Source organism: Helianthus annuus, chromosome 11, assembly GCF_002127325.2.
Source record: "Helianthus annuus cultivar XRQ/B chromosome 11, HanXRQr2.0-SUNRISE, whole genome shotgun sequence".
NCBI lineage: Eukaryota > Viridiplantae > Streptophyta > Magnoliopsida > Asterales > Asteraceae > Helianthus > Helianthus annuus.
The window spans coordinates 113,262,820-113,282,759 of NC_035443.2; positions in this window are offsets into that span (position 1 = coordinate 113,262,820).

Below are 19,940 nucleotides of genomic sequence, written 5' to 3' on the forward strand. Positions count from 1 at the left end.
TGGATAAAAGAAAACTAGAGTGGTTTTTGAACTTCCGAGTGCACCAAGCTTGTTTGTTGAACCTCTTGCACCTTTGTATGTATGGAAATGGCTTGAAGGTGGTGGTAGTGTGGTGGAGGGTGGCGGCCGTGAATGATGGAGGAGGAAGGAGAAGCTTTGTTGTTTGATGGGTGTTGAAGTGAGAAGGTGATTGCCTTATGAGTTTATTTATAAACCAACTTGCTTCTTTGTCCAATATGTAATATGTTACTAATCCTCCAACATGTACCATTAAAATAATCAAAGAAAGTAAGGGTGGGTTACCTTTGTGGTGACCGTAGATATGGGGGGGGGGGGGTATAGGGGGGTTGGGTTGTGATGGAACTAGTTACCACTTAGTTAGGATTTCTAATGTTTAGTTAGGATACTATTATGTGTTATTTAATATAAAGGGTGTTAGGGTGTTCGGGGACCCTAACTAGCTCAGAAAAGTAAAAACAATGTGGTTGGCAATAGTTTTATGTTCCGGGTAAAGTCCGGTTGTTCGGTTGGATATTGATCCGTTAAAGTGCTAAATAAAGCTTTAAAGTGTCTTTTATATTGTTTTTAGTAACACATTAAATTCCCAACACTTTGGAAAGTGTCCAGGACTATTTTGCCAAGTTTTTACACTTTACTAGCATTGTTAAATGCTGAATTTTTGTATTTAGTGCACAATTCTGCACTTAAAGTATGTTTTAGGCACTTCCGGTCACTATAACTATCACCTAGCGACGCAGTTTTAAGATCCTCACCTCCCTACACTCCCTACTAGTGTAGTATTCCATTCCTGGCTCATGCTGGCCTCAAAAATATTGTCTGTCTTGTGCTGGCATTGTCAGCATGTTCACTGGGTTATCCGCTCACTGTGCTAAATGTGCTTTGTACATCAAGTTTGTCACTATTGTTTGTGTGTAATAAATAGAGTGACAGTATAAGATGTGATGCATGAGTATGTATGTATCAGAAAACAGAAAGCAGTTTAATCATAATTGTGATTAAGCACAGTAATTAAGCACTAATTAATTATTAATTAATTTATATGGATACCTAAAATTGTGAGGGTTGTCACATTCTCCCCCTGTTAAGAAAATTTCGTCCTCGAAATTTGTAGGATCGTTCTCCGACCTGTTTGAGTCGTTCAGAGAAGTTCGTATCCGAATTAAGAGGCGGAAACTAATAATTCGTTGCTATTGAAGCTGCATTCACTTTAATATTGCTGTTTTATTGATCTTCAACTCGATTACAAGGTTTGACAGCACTTCAGCAGCACTTCGTGGCTCAACCGGAAGATTACACCCTTAACTATGTGCTAGGATCGCTCCCCTATTTATAGATAAGCTGGTTCGCTCATACGTACATGTACGTATGAGCGGTCCTACATCGTGACACGTAAGCGGTCCAACTACATGACCCTATGAGCGATCCAGACCATTACTGACACATAAGCGGTCCTAGACTAGTGACTAATAAGCGATCCATATACAACTTGCATTTCTAGGTATCCGTGTCATTTCCGATCTGTTCAATCTTCAAGACTTGATGGAAGACGTAGTCAGCAGACGTAGGTGCACTAACAGACTCCCCCTCGGATGTTGACGGAGTCTTCATAGAGTCTTCGCACATGTCTATATACAATCTTCATCAGTCAACAATCTGCCTCTGAAATATCTGTCGTTCCAAGAATCCTCGTTCTCTATCTTCATCATCATCAAACTCTTCTCTCTTGAATGTTGATACGGTGTCTTCAGACTCCCCCTCTCACACAGCTGGGATCGTAGTCTGGAATTCAAACTTTCACTGATTCTAAGATCGTTAACAGGCTCCCATCAGGTTCCAAATCGATACCTGGCTCCATTCTCTCTCAGGATCAATATCTGACTCAAGTCCTGCACAATCTCTTCCCAACTATAAGTTTCTACAAAGATTAAAACTTTTCAACAATTTAGAAACTGTGTTGAACCAAAACAATAATGATTTTGCATTCAAGAAATTATAACTGGTTCTTTATCAAAACAATTTTATCATCTACACAAAAACACTCCCCAAACCAGTTCTTCAAGTTTAGCACTTTGAATTTCGAAAATCAGCATCTCAACACCAGTTGTCGAAATTTTTTTTTGATTTTTCAAAATTTATGCTAAAACACACCAAAAATCTTTTTGAATTTTCTGAATGAAAATAAATGCAGAAATGAAATATTTACAAACAATATTTTTGTGAGTTTGTGCAAGAGGATCATATCAGTTATAAAACATACACAAACACCGTTAAGCTTGATTACATGTTAAGTTCTAAACAATTTACCTAGACTGTCAGTATGTTTGTCCACTTAAATTTTCACACAGATTTCAATTGATTCGAGATACGATATTAATGTTTTATAGACTTAAACTTAATTGTGTATCACTCCACTTGAATATACTCCCGTATCCAGATCCCAAATGTTCAGTCTTACAGGTGAGTACACCACAGATGATATCTGTAAAGGGGTAAATGCGAAACCGTGAGAGCTCAGGTCAGAACTTCCGTTCAGCAGAGAGATGACAGCTCGACTTTTGGTGGGTCCCCTTTAGAGGATCTTTTTTACAGCAGCAAAGATTACCAATTTTATTGTTTAATCAGTTTGCTGAGGGCGGCGCTTATGTTTCAAAGCTTTTTGCAGAAAGTATTATTCGGGGACTAGGTCAGTATTTCCATACAGCAGAAGTTACCCCAGATATCACTGAGCATAAAGACCTAGTATCTCAGAATACGGGACCTTTCAAACAAGATTTCGGGGGTTACCCATATATTCAAGTAAGATTGTTTATTACTCTCGTTTCAATTTACTAAATGTGCAAAAATCTACTGACACATCCGCAGTAAGATTGTTTATTACATTTTGACTTTCCAATTCTTTAGCGTGCTGTGATAGTCTACTGATGTACTATCATTTCCTCTTTTATGCAACAAATACTCATTTCTCAATTTTCTGATGTTTTTGGGTTTTTCAAATTTTCTGATGATTTTGGATTTTCTAAAAATTCTTACTCCCCCTAAAATTCAAATACATCTAAAGAAAATTTAAAACAAACTATACAGAACATGACAACTGATATCAAAACACTTCAATTCTCCATCCATTTGACTTAAACCATCAGAACTCCCCCTCACAACAAACTATTTTCCCATAATGATTTCAAAACACTCAAGTTTGTTTTAATCAGAATGGTTTTTCCGGAAAATAAGTTTAGTTGCTTTTACCTTTTGTAAAAATGGTGCAAAATCATCACATTGTTTACCAAATTTATAAATGATAATTAAATCAAGTCCAATTCAATGACCTTGATTTAACCACTTGTAAGATCAACACCATTCCACAACTAAAAACTTTCAAACCTGTTTTTCAACCAATTACCATCGTTTGGTTGAATTTTCAAAGTGCCGATTCCTACTCCTCGCTTACAAACCTGGGAGTTCCGGCAATTCCTGCAAAATCCTCACAAACATTTTAAGAAGGATGCCGATTCATGATCCACGATACCATCTTGGGATCTCCGGCAAGTCAGGTTTTTATTCTTGAAAAAATATATCCACCCAAGCCTGACCTTCCTTGGGTGTAACCTCATCGTTTTCATTGTTTCTTTCAACCGACCTGTAAACCCATCCTTTGGAAGCATAAAAATCCTGAATGCTTTGGGCCTTACCACTGACCATTTTTCCAAAGATGCGTTTTACATTTCCGTTAAAAGTTTTTTCAACATCAATTTTCTTCTTATCAGAATAAAATTGATTTGAAATTTCAACTTTTCCGATTTTAGATTTGTAATTTTTAGCATTTAATGGCGGAAAATTCACATCGTCCACTTTCGGAACTTTCTTTTCAATCTTTTTCTCAACACGTGGCTCCTCTGATTTTATGAAATCAGATTCATCACCAGAACAATTACCTGAACCTTTCACAACCCATTTCTGATTTGGCACATTTTCTTTCCTTTTTGTAGCACTCTTTGAACATTCTCCTTTTTCATAAGTTGAATTTTCAAAGCCAGTAAACTTCCGGGTTGACAGTTCAGTCTTTTCAACAACTTTTTCTTTCATTTTTCTTGAGATTTCTTGTTTTGGTCGAAATGTCTTTGGACAATCTTTCGCAACATGACCCACAGCTTTACACTGAAAACAAGATCTCTTTTCAACCTTCTTCGGAACTTCCTTCTTCTTTATATCCTCTTGCTTCTTAGCAAGGAATTCTTGATTCGTTTGATTTCTGAAAGATTTTTCTTTTTCAGCTTCTGTAGTTTTTCCTGCAACAAACATTGTTTTTGGTTTATAAACTTTTTCATTTTTATAGTTTTTCTGTGGAATAAAACCAAGACCTTTCTTTTTGTAATTACGATTATGGTTTGGTTTCTTTTGGAAACTATAACCACAATTGTAACCCATTTTCTTGTTGATTCTCTGTTGATCTCTTGAAGTGTATTGTTTAGGTTTTCCATTAAGATTGAAATCTTTTATTTCAGAAATATTAATTTCTGTTATTTTGAAAACCTTTTGAATCATTTCAAGTCTGACACTTCTTATTGGAAAACTCTCGTCAGAATATAACTTGTCAGAACCTTTCAAAGTATATGCTACTTTGACTGATTCATCATTCAAATTAGATTTCGAAAGTAAAAATTCTTTATCATAAACCCGTTTATCCTTTTTGACTGTTGACTTTGACGCACTGGACCCAGACTTTGACTCGGGTTTGGACTCTGGATTTGACTCCTCACTGTCATCTTTATCTAACACCTGATCGACCACACTTTTTATCAACTTTGACTCATGATCAGTGTCTGATGACGTATGCGTGATATCAATATTTTCTGCCAAGTTATCCGACGGCCCAGACTCCCATTTCAAATTGATCGCTTTATTGACTCTTTCTGAATTTGGTTTTCGAGGTGAATATCCATTTTCGACCGGGGGCGGACATCTATTGTAGGATACACTCGGTTTCTTACCAGAAGTCTTCAATTTTTCTTCATCATTTGTCACACACTTTTCTTCTTCAAATAACTTCACTTCTTCAAATGTCTTCAAATCTTTCACCACTGGATAAATCCTGTCAACAACAAAAGTAGAACATGAGTAACTGTCTAATAATTTCTTAACTTTCTCAGTTTCTATCTTTTGTGTTGCCAACTCAAGCTCGAGATCTGCACATTTCTTTATGTTATAGTTTGCCGTATCAAGCTGTCTCAGATAAGCTATCTTCAAAGTATTCATAGCTTCAGCTTGTTCACCATCAGAATCTGTATACTTGTTGATTTCTCTGTTCATTGTGTCATACGATTCTTTCAACTTGTGAATGTTGTGCAACAGCTCATTGTTCTGCTTAATCAGCGAATTACAGTTCATGCACTTTTCTTGGACCATGACCGGTTCAGCATCCACTTTAATCTCAAATTCAGGAACTTCTTTCACTGTCCTGCTTGAATTTAAAAATCGAGCTCTTCTCAATTTCTCAGCTTTTGCTTCTTCCTTCATTCTCTCTTCCTCTTCAGCCTCCTCTATGATCTTTCTTCGTCTCTCTTCAGCAGCTTCCATGAATTTTCTGCACCTTTCTGCACATTTCAAATCATAAGCATTAGCAAAGAAAGCATGAGAAGTGTTTTTGGACATCTCTTTGGCCATAAGACTTTGATCTGGACAAAAATCATCCCAAGTAAAACCTTTATCCAACTTCTCATCATCTTGTTCAGCCAAACACACTTTGCTGTCTTTCGGAAGATAATTTTCCCAGGTAAAATTATCATATTTTCCCTGACTAACAACACATGCCTTTTTATCAACCACATCTCTCCCATGAGCCGTTTGTGCCTGATGCTGTTGTGCTGGTTGAGTGATTTGATGATAGATGGCCTTCTTGTGATAATCATTGTTTTCGAAAGGATTCTGGGCACCGGTAGCTTCACGGTTTTTGCATTCCCTTTTGAAATGCCCCTTCTCCCTGCAACGAAAACACGTAACTTTAGATTTGTCAAAACCTAAAGCTGAAACGTTTGCATCACGAAAATCATCACGGCCGGTAATTTGTTTAAACTTCTCAGCGCGTCTCATCACACTCGCCATACACCATTTTATATCCATCAATTCCATTTCTTCAGCATCAATTTGATCGTAATCCTCTTTTGTGAGCATTAGATTTCCGATCTTTCCTGCAACAAAACAACTATAAGACTCTAAAATCATCCCTAACAAAGACATTTGATTTTTTGCAATATCTTCAGTGTAGTCTTGATCATTTTCAAGGCTTAACACAATGTTACACTGAATTTTTCTACCATTCTTTGTTACAGAGATATTAGGATCAAAAGATGAAAATCTTGTGCTGTTGCTTGATCCTTGAGATGTCTTCTTTTCAGGAGAGTCTTTAACACTGTAAGCAGTTTCGATCTTAGGAGAAAATTTTGTTGAATTAGTAGCACCATGCTTGTAGTACAAACTGATATCCTATTCTCCATCGTAATTCTTCATCCTAGCGATCTTTCTCTGCTCCATCTCTTGAGCTTCCAAATGCTTGATAAAATCTCCCAAAGTCATAGCTCTGTAATCTTTTCTGTTAGATCTTAGCATCATCAGAAATGTTCCCCATGTTTCGTGTGGAAGTGCATCTGCAAGTTTTTCAATTAATTCATCAGTTTCTTTCTTAATACCAAGTTTTGTCATATTTCTCACCAAGTTACAATATCTATCAATAATCTGCTTGGTGTTTTCAGACTTTAAACCACGAAACAAATCAAATTCTTTCTTCATGAGAGATTTTTTATTCTTAAGCATATCATCACTTCCAATAAACTTTGCTTCCAACTCTGTCCAAATTGAATATGCAGTTCCGTCATGTTGAAGCAAGATCAGAATATCTTCTTTTATTGCTTGCTGAAGTAGACTCACCATAAGCTTCTCATCACGGTATTTCTTTTTATCATCTGAACTCATTTCTCGAAGTGTTTGCTGCACACCATTTTTAACTGGTCTAACATATGGCTCTTCAGTGTGTTCCCATGCATCAAGATGATAAGCTTCGACCCAATTTCCGAATCGTTCCGACCACACGTTGTAATCATCAATATCCATGAGTTTAGGTGGTTTCTGAGACGTTCCGGTTTCATTTTCAATCAAAGCACTTTGAGTAATCGAGGCCGGAGTAGCAAACGCGTTATAAAATTCCATATCCATTGTTCACAATTGTTCACAAATTCACAACAATTTCCAAAGTTTAACACCCTGTTCACAAAAGTCCAAATAAGCAAACTGAATACACTGTCGTAATGAGCGGCCCAAATAATTAATCAAACAAGTGAATCCAATGATCTGACTAAAAGGCGAACCAATCGAGTGAACTTGAATAATGTGTCCAAATAAACGATCCAACCAATTTACCAAATAAGCGGACCAGAAGGTATCTGTTCGAGCGGTCCAGAAATTGTTAATTCGAGCGGTCCAGAATTTGTTTATTTGAGCGGTCCAGAGACTTTTAATTCGAGCGATTCAGAAACTGTTATTCGAGCGGTCTAGAAACTTGTTAAACAAGCGGTCCAAGATGAAATTTTCGAGCGAACCTACTATAAACTGTTCCTTGGAGCGGTTTAGACAGGTAATTTGGAGCGGTTCTGAGTGATGACGTCACCTTTTGCGCGAATCTGAAAAAGCGAACTACCTAAAAAACAACTTTCTAGGTCGATTTTAGTTCTGAAAACTTCAAGGGTTTGTTAATTCATGATTCCGAGTGCACTGTGTGATTTTGAGCTTGTTTTACCGTGAAAAATTTTGAAAAAGTGAAGAAAGAGTAGAAAATAAGAAGAATTGCAGCTAGAATGGCAAGAACTCCTCCTCCTGAGCTCTGACACCACTTGTAGGATCGTTCTCCGACATGTTTGAGTCGTTCAGAGAAGTTCGTATCTGAATTAAGAGGCAGAAACTAATAATTCGGTGCTATTGAAGCTGCATTCACTTTAATATTGCTGTTTTATTGATCTTCAACTCGATTACAAGGTTTGACAGCACTTCAGCAGCACTTCGTGGCTCAACCGGAAGATTACACCCTTAACTATGTGCTAGGATCGCTCCCCTATTTATAGATAAGCTGGTCCGCTCATACGTACATGTACGTATGAGCGGTCCTACATCGTGACACATAAGTGGTCCAACTACATGACCCTATGAGCGATCCAGACCATTACTGACACATAAGCGGTCCTAGACTAGTGACTAATAAGCGATCCATATACAACTTGCATTTCTAGGTATCCGTGTCATTTCCGATCTGTTCAATCTTCAAGACTTGATGGAAGACGTAGTCAGCAGACGTAGGTGCACTAACAAAATTTGTACTTCCTTAACTCCTTATGGTTAGGTCACACGTGTGTGTACATGAATAATACCAAGGTAAATATCCACTAAACCGCATTAAACCCTACTCACCTCAGGTGAGTCCAAGAATATATAACAATCCGAATCCTATGGTAAAAAGGTGTGTACTTTTGACCTCTGATGTCAAAGGTATAAGACGTAGTAGACGTATAGTCTAGTGTAACCCAGCTAGCAGGGGGGTTTCATAAAAGAGGAGTTTTGACTAATATGATTTTCAAACGATCGATTGCGATATGCAAACGAGTTTTCGCAAACCATAGCATCCGCTATATGGATTTAAAATCAACAATTCAAAAGTAATAGTAAAATGATCGGTCAACTCCCGAATAAATGAATGGTAAGGTTTAGTGAGTTGACATTCTTGAATTGCGAAAGTACGCCAAATGAAATTCAAATGAATGTGGTGTCTCATTGTAGTTGCATCGGAAATGTTTAAATGACGAGCCAAACGAAAGTATATGCAGTTTTGTGTGAAACGGTTGACCATGATTAGCACAAGCTACAAGTTTGAAATGACACCACAAGGTGTCGCGATGACATAACTCAAGTATGATGGTGATTGAACAAGTTCACCGAGTTGGAAATCAACTGAAAGTGCACTGAAACAGGCCAGAAAATTTGATTTACACAATGTCATGGAATTTTCGGTTGAATATGGAACATCAAAGAGTCGTGGTTTTTGATCGATGGTGAGAAAGCAATAAGTACCGCAAGATATTCGACCGATCAAAAAGAATCGTTAGGAGGTACACTGTGATATGAAATGGATTTATGTACCTTTGCCTCAACACGCAACTGTGTTGAGACCGATTTCATCGTGACAAACAAGATGGATTTAGAGCAAATTATCAAATAATCGATTGAATCCGTGTATGAAGTGAGTGATCAAATAAGCGCAAGCTTTAATTTTGTGAGAGTATCCCCACAAGGTGTCGTAACCAACAAACAATTTAGTGAAGTCGTAGACCAACAAGTCTACTACGACTTGAAACAAAAGAAACTTTGCCAATGATTTAAATATGATGCCCTCAATACATCATATGACGTCTCAACTGGATATACGAAATGGATAAGTTCAAGCAATTGAAATTGGTTTTTGCGTAACCCGTAAATAAACGTATGTATAAATAAAGGAATCCGGCATGGTCGCAAAGATAAACCATGAATGTAACTTGAAATGAAGGAAGTTCCAAAAGGGTGTGTTGGCTTAATAGCAAAAGAGTCAACAGTCACCATAGTGTAGGTCATTCTAATTTACAAATCGGTAATTGGATTTAGCGTCATAATATTTGAACTTAAATGAAGCGTTTGAAACGAAATGAAGTCGCTTGCGTAGCAAATGATGCATGTGACAAATAAGCTTCCAAGAAAAAGGAATAATGAGTATCTGCTAAAATGAAGAAATAACCAGATATCGAAGCAAATGCGTGTTCGCTCTCAGCGAAGAAAATTAAGGTGATGCAACTGCCATTAAAGGGGAGTAGAGATGCAAACCTCTACTTGCTAGAAATAAAAGAAGTTCGAGTACTTTCTGTTTGGTTAACGGAACTGGCATATGTGTCAGGTTAATGGGGCCAGCTCGAGTTAGCGGACGCGGTTTCTAAGTAACGACCTCTACAAGTTGGGACTTGGGTTCCCAAGGTCCTAGGTATACATTTTCTAGATCCTCAAGGTTTCGTACTCTGTGTAAAATGATTGTGTGCATCGTGGAGGAAATGCCATTCTTATGTATGTTTAAATAAGTTATTGTCCCATACTTTTCTTCCGGTATGCTTTCTTTCTGAATTTGCAGCTACTCGATCATCGTTCAGTCGGGAATACTGGCTGGATCCTCGCAGTTAGTCCAGTAAGTAGCTCGTCAAACCTTAGCAAGAGTCGCTGACTCTTGTTGGCTAGCTCGCCCGACTCCTGGTAGTTTGATGTTCATTTGAAAGTCATCGTCCTTTCTTTGGACGAGCAGGACTAGGGTAACCCAAACAGGAATTTTGGTCTGTTATCTTCCCTCTCTATCCACTACTGAAACTACATTGTCAATCCTTGCATTTCCGAAAGTGTAAGTCGCTAAGGTGCATTGACTGCAGGCGTGGTGCCTTGAATCGAGTCAAGGCGAAATTCGACTTGTCGTTGAGGAGGTATTTCTGGCAAATCTTCGAGGAAGACTTTAGGATACTTCCTTATCACAGGAATATCTTCGTGCCTTGGTTCTTTCGACTCCTTTGTCCACGTCATGAGTAAAAAAAACAGCACATTCTTTACGCATCATCCTTCGTGCCTTCAAGCAACTAGTAATTCGTAAAGGCGTACTCTGCTTCACGAGTCGAGATTGTTTCCTCGTTCGCCATCGCGGTGCGGATACCAATTTCCTATTGATCATTTGTCAACCAATCCATCCAACTACCTTGTTGAAGTCTCCCAATTCACTGGCAGTAAATCAAGTGTGAACTCACACTCTCCGGGTCCTATCTTGCCATGTCCCATTTACTTTGTTGGCCTCTACTAGCTTCCCATTAGCTAGTTCTATCGAGTGCGGGTTATCTAACTTACTTACTACTAAACCAGGTATTCTCTCAAACCCTAGGGATGCGAAGCTAAAATTTGCAACAGTATCTAGTAGTGCAAATGCATAGCATTGAGTAATACGGGACGTACCAATATCCATGCTGGAATTCCTGGCGTGCTCCCCTAGCTCTGCTACTGAGCTTTTATCCTTGTGCCTGATTCTTCTTAGGACAGTATTTTCTGAAATGCTTCCTGCTCCCACAGTTAAGACAACTTTCAGCACGTTTTTGTTTGTCACTCGTCCTGCCTTCGTCGTTGTCGTTGTTTCCTCCGAGATTCTTGCTATCATCTTGACCTTTATTTCCACTTTCAATATCTTATCTACAAGTCTCCTTGGGATGCCCCCTCTTACCACAGTTATCACACTTTCCATACTTACATCGCCCGGCATGATAACGTAGACAATTGCCGCACTTAGGTAGGATACCCATGTAGTCTTTTCCCTTTTTGGCCTTTTTCTTGTTACTCGCCCGAGTGATTATTTTGAAATTTGCGAGCTTTCTCTTGTTATCTCTAGATGACTCTACGGGAGTCTCCTCTTTCTCTTCCATACTGGAAAATTTTCCTTGTCTAATTGCTTCTTCAGTGAGTGCCACACTTATGCTGATAGCCTCGGTGATTGTTGAAGGTTTAGATGTTGTTACCAGGCTTAGAATCTGAGGTGCCAATCCCCCGATGAAACGTTCGATCTTCCTAGATTCTGGTTCCACCAAATGCGATGCAACTTGTGATAATTCGCCAAATCTCTGCACATATTCAGCTATCTTTGGACCTTCCATTTTTAGGTTCCATAATTCAGTCTCCAACTTCTGGACTTCCGCCCTAGAGCAATATCTCTTGCGCATCAGTTCCTTCAGTTCGTCCCACGACAAAGCATATGCAGTAGTTTCGCCCATTGTTTGAACCTGAAGGTTCCACCAAGACAGAGCCCCATCTACAAATAGTCCAGCTACGTACGTGACCTGGTGTTCTGGGGCACATTTGCTCAACCGTAAGACAGAATTTGTCTTCTCCACCTAACGCACAAAAGCTAAGGCACCCCCAGTGCCGTCGAATTCTCGAGGTTTGTGGTTTAGGAACTGCTCGTAAGTGCAGCCGCTGGGTGGGTTATTTCCTGAGGTATCTCCACCGTGCTCAGAGCGAAGGGCCTCGAGTTGTGCGATGGCTTGCGAGATGCGTCCTTGCAGTCCCGACTTTGCTATTGTTAGAAGAGGGTTGTTGGTATCAACGTTCCCTTGTATCGACATCTTCTGAGAAGAAGATTGGTAGGTCAGGTCTTATTCGCTCGGGAAGTGCATATAGTTGTTTAGAGATCGTACGCACATACACATATTGATACACATATTAGGTTATCATACCAACCAATCACGCAATGGTATAATCATAGTATAACCAAGTAATTTGGAAATTATGTTTAATGAGAGCCTAGCAAGTAAGCACGTAGTATTATAATTATAGCACACACATATAGGTTGATAACGCGCTTAATGAAGACATAGCGACTGAGCTTTCGTTGGTCATTGGTCACAAAGTATGGTCGCATGCCTAATGATGACTGACTCCTCATTGTTCCCCGGGCCACAATTGTATCGTCTTCCAAAATGTATCACATCAACAGGGACACAGGGTCACCCTACCCTTGTCCATTAAATATGTTAGTGTATCAAAGTTACGTAGTCAGATGTAATCTTCAAAAGTCTCCACAATCTCGGCTTATCATTAATGTCCTACCCAGATGTAATGCAATCCGTATAATCCCGAAACTAACTATACTGGTGACTGAGGTGGAGAAAGAAAGAAAAGTAAACTGTCGACATGCGTGAATTCCTTCTCGAGCTTGTATATACGTCGAAGTGGTAACTGCTCTGCTGCTTGGCAGTAGAGAAACGAGCATCAAAACCTAGGAAAGGTGTAATAGCAGCAGGTGAGAGCACAAAGGAATCTTGATGAAAGTATATTGGCAATAGACAGGTTGGAGGACGTGGTGTAGCACAAGCTCCAAAACTCTGCGAACTATATCCTCAAACTGTAGCTAACGTTACAGGTGTACTTGTCCCGTGTGTAGTCTCCACAAAGTGAGGGATGGTAAGGGTCTAAAATCAACATAGTGTTGAACTCAAATGTTTTGCTTTGTTGCTTGTTGAACTCAAATGTGGCATGTCATATTTGAGAACTGGGGGTTCATGTAAGGCCCTCACTTGTTTTTGTGGTTGTGTGAAATAAAATCTTAACCGGGGTAACCCTTTACCCCTAAAAAAAAAATCAACATAGTGTATTATAGGAATCATCGAAATGGCTCGTGCAACGACGTGGAGGTGAATGTAGTAAACGGTGCGGCCTGCGAGGTCGTAGAAAATGCTGCCATAGCAAAAAGGGATTGTTACGCGAGTACTGACCTGGAGTACCTTCACGGGGTGCGGGTATATCTTGAAAGAAAGCGATAGGCACGTTCGCGCAATGGACGTCAGTCTTCACAAGAGCAACATCAGCGGTTGAAAGTGCAGCAGTAAATGTCTCACGAAAGGAGAATCACTAGGTGCAGGTAATGTGTCAGGTATAAGGGGTGCAATGTCTGGTAAGCCAAAATGAAACAGGGTCATGAGCAAGTAAGGGTGCAGGATCAACAGGTACAACATCAGGCTGACCCCAAAAGGAACAGGAGCTGGCTCAGGAGCAGGATCTGGGTTGTGTAAAGGTGTGGTGTCTCGAGCAAGTGATAGTTGCAGCGGTTATAATGGTGTCGTCGTCTGCGTCAGTAGTCGAAGGCTGTAATCTGGCTGTCTGTAAGGCTGCAGATGTCACAGACTCAAAGGTGTCTGAAATCGAATGTATGCTAGAATCAGAGGATTGCTCGCTAACAGGGGTCTTCAAAAGTGAAATTAGTAGCAATGTTCTCGTCTATTCTTTCATCTTCATGGGTGTTATCAGAAAGGCCATCAATAACAAGTCAACATCATCATCAATTATTCGTTGAGTAGCCAACCTTTGGAAGGAATGTCCACAGTAGGCGCATTGTCGAGGATTGGAGTCACGAGGTGCTCTCCACCGAAGTGTCCAAAGGGTGGGGCGATAGGAAGGATATGAAGACTTTTGTCAAGGAAACCATCAGCAAGGGTAATTTATCACTAAAGTCTGGCAGCGCGGACGGTTGGAAGTTGTCCTCGTCCTTGGTCAACATGTCAGGGTCACTCTCAGTGTCTATCGTAGATTCTCTCCGGCGCAGGTACAGTCTCATCATTTGTGGCGGTGGCCGTAGGGTCATCATCATCTGACTACTCGTTCCATAAGGAAAGTGACGTGTGTGCCGATACATAATAGTCACAACATGCATATTTACAGTAATTTTTAACGCTTTGCATATTGCAAACAAAGACAATTCATAATGTAATCATGTATCCACATATTCATCCTAGTCTTTCAGACAATCTCCCAGTCTCTCAGACTAACACATCTCGTCTCTCAGACTAAACCTCCCCAGTCTCTAAGACTGAACTCCCTAGTCTCTAAGACTAACTCCCTGGCCTCTATGACCAAACCTTCCCAGTCTCTATGTTAGTGCACTACGTCTATTGACTTCGTCTTGTTTCATGTAATAGAATAGGATAGGATAGAATATTGAGTGCACGAGGTTCGAGAAACAAAATATAGTGGAATAGCATGTAGGTCCGCTTATATGGACATTGTCCATATAAGCGAACCATCATCAATCACACAGGTCCGCTTTTAAGGCATCCACATAAGCGAACCTGTTTCACTATAAATAGTGCACAGATTAGTTCATTTGGCAACGGATCTGAAAGTGTAACGAAGTGCTGCCAATTGCTTCCAGGTTGTAAACATTGTCAAGAATCAATATAAGAAGCATTATATTTAGTTTGAGCGTCTGATTCACTGATTCCGCCTTTGAATTAGATAAACGACTCTTCTGATCGACTCATTCAGGGTCAACGACGATCCAACAAGTGGTATCAGAGCTCAGGAGGAAGAGTTCAGCTCAAATTTGATCCGTTTTCTGTCTTCTACACCTTCTTTTTCTATTTGGACAAGTTTCCACGGTTAAAATCGGATAAATTTTTCACAGAATGTGTGTTAGTGACTAATAACAAACCCTTGAAAGTTTCACATCATAATTCGAACTAAAAATGGACAAAATGGACAAAATATCCTTCGAATGCAGGTTCGCTCTTTTGAACAGGAGAGGTCCGCTCGTGTGTTAACATAGATCCGCTCCAACATACCTAGATTCGCTTCAGTGGTTCGCCTATTGTGTCACTTTCAGACTAGTTTTGCTCAAAAGATTCGCTCGAACGGACACTTCCAGGTCCGCTAAACATACATTGCCGGTTCGCTTATACGAACAGTTTCTGGTCCGCTTGAACAAACAGATTGTAGGTCCGCTCGAACAGACATTTACCAGATTCGCTCATCCGGACATAACCTGGTCCGCTTATCCATACCTTGATAGATTCGCTCATTTGTCAACAAGAGATCCGCTTATCTGTCAAATCAAGTTCGCTTATTCGGTCAACTGGTTTGGTCCGCTCATTTGTCAAACTGTTTGGTTCGCTCATTCGGTCAAAGTGGTCCGCTTATTTGTCAAGTCTGGGTTTCGCTCATACATTCAATCTGATTCCGTCCAAGAGTCAAGATCATTTCACGACAATCGAGTGTTAGTGTATTTCAAATTACTTGATATTGTTTAAACTGATTAAGTTTGTTTGTTTGCTTCCAGGTCATTGAATTTCAGGTGATTCAAGATGTCAAACAATGGTGAAGAATTCTACAACACATTCTATAACGCGTTCACTTCCGAATCGTCAGATAGAAGATCTGAGTTGAAAGAATATTCGAGAGAAATTTCGGAGAATTTGAAGTTCGAAAACATGTATGGAAGTCAACAGAAGCCACCAAAGTTGATGAAAGTCGAAGACTATAATTGGTGGAAAAACAGGTTTGAAGGCTGGGTGAAAGCTTTCGCTCCTGAAAGCTGGTTAAAGTTAGTGAGTGAATATCAAGCACCAGAGAAAGAAGGAGGAGAGTTCTTCAATGAAAAAGATTTTACTGAGAAAGATATAAAAAATGTTGTGGCTGAATATCGGATGATAACGTTGATCAAACAGTCAGTAAGAGAGGATATTATCTCGTTGCTTGAACAAGAAAAAACTTCAAAGAGGTTGTGGGAGGCGTTAGAGAAAAAGTGTGTTGGTAGTAATGAGATTGTCAAAAATAAAAAGAAATTGTTGCGTAAAGAATTTGATGTATTCAGTTGTATGAAAAATGAATCTGTATGTAAAATGATCGAGAGGTTTGGACATCTGAAAATGGAACTGGCCAGATATGAAATCAAATTGTCTGAAGAGGAGATGGTGGATAAATTGTTTGACGCATTGCCCAAAGATCAAGATTGGCAATACTTTGCTCTAATGCTGAAGAATACAATCAAGCCTGATGATTTAAAAGTGGATTTGTTGATCGAAAGGTTTGAAAGCCATGAGTTGGAGATAAAAAGATCCAAAGTCAACAGTCCAGCTTATCAGCAGAATGTGGAACTGTATTACAGAGGAAATATACCACAAGCTGGGTCTCCAAAAACAGCATTCTCCGCAGAAAGCTTGAGTTCAGTGAACAATGAAAATCTTCACAGTGGTTTTCACTGTGGTTCTTCTTCAAATGCTTCAGACCAATCTCCTTCAAAGAAACTATTCCAGTGTAATATCGCAGTAGATTTGAAGAATGGACATAACTTCAGCGAAGAATCGGCGAAACAACAAATGGTTTTCTTGGCATCTGTACTTGAATCATATGAATGCCTCGTTGCAGGGAAGATTGGCAATACCAATTTGACGAAAGAAGATTATGATCAGCTAGACCCCGAAGAGATGGAACTAATGGATATAAGATGGTGCATGGCCAGTGCGGTTCGTCGAGCACAGCGGTTCATGGAAATCACGGGGAGAAAGTCAATTGGGGGACCAACTACCAAACTGGGATTTGATAAATCCAAAGTGACATGCTTCAAATGCAAACAAAAAGGTCACTTCAAGCGCGAGTGCAGGAATGCGTATGCTGCTGATGATTCTGAGAACCCGTTCAACGAAGATTATTACAAGAAAGCGATTTACCATCAGAACAAGTCTGAGCCACCAAGATTGAAAAAGCCGGAAGAAAAATCAAGGGCTCTTGTAGTTATATATGATGATGAAGGTTATGATTGGAGCAAAAAGGTTCTACCAGAAAAAGATGCAGTTGGATATGCATTTGTTGCAAATAATGATCATGATGCCTGGTGGCGAAGAGACAGTGCGAGATGGGAGATTAGCAAGTTGAATGAACCATTTCAAGAAGCACAAAGAGCCAAGAGATGGAATGAAGAGTTAGAGTGTTACATGGATCCAAAGGGAAATCCAGTAGTTGATCCGACAAAAGTGGATTTTGATGTTGTAACCAATTTGTTTCCAAATGAACGTACTTTCAACACAAGAAGGCTTTCTGATAAAGGTTATCTGCCAGATTTGATGAACAAGTTAAAGGAGGTTTTTGAAGCAAGTCTACCAAAGGTAGTAGAGATGAGAAAGAGAAAAGAAGAAGAATTGAAGAAGTTGATTAAAGAAGTGAAGGCTGATGCGAAGACTGCTGCTGAAAAAGCACAGAAATATGAAGAGAAAGGAAATGCTGAGGAGAAAGAAGGAAAAGAGGAGAAGGCAGTGGAAGATCAGAAAGCTGAGAAAGAAGATTTGGTGCTGAAAGAAAATGAGGTAAATAAATCTTCTGACTTATCAAATGTTGAGATTGTTGATAAAAATGAAAACAAGTGCAGGAATTGCATAGAAGTGTGCAAAGCCTGTACAGAAAAAGATGACATTATAAAAATAAAAGATACTGAAATTAATAAACTTGAAGATGTTTTAAAAATGAAATGTAAAGAAAGAATTGAAACAGAAGAAAGTTTAAAATTAAAAGTTGAGAAGTTAACACAGAAATGTCATGATTTTGAAGAAGAAAATAAGATTTTGAAAGAAAAATGTGCTGCAAAATGTGTTGATTGTGTTGAGAAAGAATCTAAATTTCTTGAGTTACACAAACAATATGATTCTTTAAAATGGTCAAGTCAGAGAGTACAAGAAGCTTATGATACTTTGAAGAGCCAAGTCAAAAGTTTTGATCAAAGAATGTCTGAAACTTTAACAACAAAAGAAATGTATGAAAGAAAGTTTAAAGATAAGCAAATTGAATTGAACAAGTGTGTTGATGAAATTGCTAATCTTAAACAAGTCTTGGCTGAAAAAGAAAAGATTGTTACAAAACTTCAAAGTTATCATAATTCTTCGTACATTCTCGAACGCATTTTCAATATCACACCGGATGACAAAGATACTGATAATTGTAAAAAGGGTATTGGTTCAGAATTTCATCAGGTACCACCACCATTGAGAGATAATTGTACTTTTTATGATGAGGAAAAGGTGGCAAAGGGTTTGAACATAGCTGACCAATTACCTGAAAGTATCGATGTAACTTACACCAAATCTGATGATGCTAATGATTCAGAGGTGGTGAGTAAGGTGGTTGATAGTGTTTTGAAAGATGAGTCTACAAAAGGTAAGTCTGAATCACAGGATGAAGATGAAGGAAATCTTTATGATGGATATCTGAAAGATACAAAATCCGAGAAGAATTTGAATGATGATTCAAAAGGATTGGTTTATACCATGATTGGATCGGACAAATTATTCTTAGATGTTGTTTTCCCGATTCAGAATGTGATTTCAGAGAAAATTGACAAAGTTTTCAAGATGGTTGAAATTGAGAAATCTGAAATGTTGAAGTTTGCTGGTAAAGGTTACAAAGGTTCTTATAACAAACCTGGTTCTAAGAAGAAAAACATGAAGGCTGGTGTGGGTTATAAGAAGAAACAAAATCGGAACAAAACTGAAATGCCAAATTTTCAGACAAAAATAAGTTTTGTTAAAGGAAAAAGCTTCACAGAAGAGGAAAAACTCAAAATTGGACAACAGTCTAATGCAGAGTTTGAGGCTATGAAAAAGAAACAACATCAGGCCAAGGATGTTTCAAAGAAAGTGTGTTTTAAATGTGATCAAATTGGACATGTTGCACGAAAGTGTCCAAATCCAAAGCCTGTTGACGTTAAAGAACAAAAATCTGAGAGTGGGAAACCAAGGTCAACCAGATTTGATTCGAGATAAACTTGGAGGTATACTACAAACAAGTTTGCCTCAAATCAAAATTGGAAATCAAACCTGAACAGGTTCAATTCTAGACAGACCTGGAATTCTCACACACCCAGATTGAGAACAATACAGAGTTGGAGAACATCTTTCGATATGACAAAACCTCAAGAGTTTTGGAAATCTAAAAATGTTGTTCAAAATCAAAAGGTTCTGACAGGAACAAATTTTTACAAAAGAGGTACTCCGGGAGGTAAAGTGTAGAGTGTTAAGAAACATATCAATTCGATAAAAGAAGAAAAAGTTGTGGTTAAAATTGATGATGTTTTTGAGAAAAATGACAGGAATTATCCAGTTTTACATGGAAGAATTCATGTTCAATTACCTGAGTCTAAACAGGCTTGGGTTGCTTTGTTCAAATGATCAAATTGTTGATTGTGCAGGTGCTCAATGATGCTGAAGAATGTGAGATAGTTAGTTGGAGCAGCCTGGCACAGGAAGAGGTTGAAGAACCCTGGTTTTGGGTCAAACAGGGAGTTTATTTGTTGATTTGTGTACTGTGTGTATTGTTTGTTGTTAAGTTTGTTTGAATAAGTGTTGATGGACTACGCCGAAACCCTCACGGCTGAACAAGCATGATTACTGTCACAGATTGAAGCACGATTTTCTAACTGTCAAAATCATTGGGTTGTAAATCATGGGGGTACAAAATTTTACAACATGATACTGTCAACCAGAGCATGAGAAGCATAAAATGGATAGCGAGACAAAGCTATC